The following is a 1041-nucleotide window of genomic DNA, read 5'->3' on the forward strand; positions in this document are numbered from 1 at the left end:
GCACACACACATACACCCACACACACACATACACAGACATTACACACACTCCTCGCTCACACATCTCTCCCTCTCTCTCACACACACACACGCACACAACATAGATTCCTATCTTGACACACACACGCACACAACATAGATTCCTATCTTGATGTACTGTACGAGGGCCTACTCCTAGTCCTAGAGGTTTAGGGAGTCTATGCAAAACAAGGATTAGATTCCCGTCCGTCCTGTTGAAACACGGCTCCTTTAAACTGCAGCTGCTGCTGTGCCTGTCTCTGCTTGGCTCAGGTCCTACCTAGTAGAGGTGTGTCCTGTTACCTTGTTTACTCCCCAGCAGCGGCCCTATTGTCTGGGATCTGAGCTGTCTTTGCAGGGTGTTGACGCACACTCGCGTGTACCCACACACGTGCACGCACACACACACAGACACACACAAAGGAGCACACACATACATACACATACACACACACACACACACACAATCATTCACTCTCACAAAAGTGTGTGTGTGTGTGTGTGTGTGTGAGATCAGAATCAGAATCAGAAGTACACAATAGTAAAATTCTCTGGTTTTGGTTCCTCAACATTGACATTGCAGCATTCAGATACACAAAACACAATAATAATAAGTAACGTAAGTAAATTAAAAAAGTAAAGCCCCGCGGTGGCGCAGCGGTCTAAGCACTAGCCACTAGTGCAAGCTGCCCACCGGGGACTGGGATCGAACCCACAAGTAATCCAGTAGTGTGCAGTAGTGATATGTTCATTGTTGTAGTGTGCGTGGGGCTGGTTAGGGGGTGGCAGACTTTTGTATCCTTCCAGTGTGTTTCCCTGATTGCTTGGGGGAAATAGCTGTTTGTCAGCCTCTGGGTCTTCGCCACAAGGCTTCGGTACCGTTTGTAGTATGTGCACATGCGTGTACGTGCCTACTTTTGTGTGGGTGGATTTATGCGTGTGTGTGTGTGTGTGTGCATGTGTGTGCGTGTGTGCGTGCCCCTACTTTTGTGTGTGTGGGTGTGTGCGTGTGTGTGTGTGTGT

Source organism: Nansenia antarctica, assembly GCF_963989245.1.
Source record: "Nansenia antarctica genome assembly, chromosome: 18".
In the NCBI taxonomy this organism is placed as follows: Eukaryota; Metazoa; Chordata; class Actinopteri; order Argentiniformes; family Microstomatidae; genus Nansenia; species Nansenia antarctica.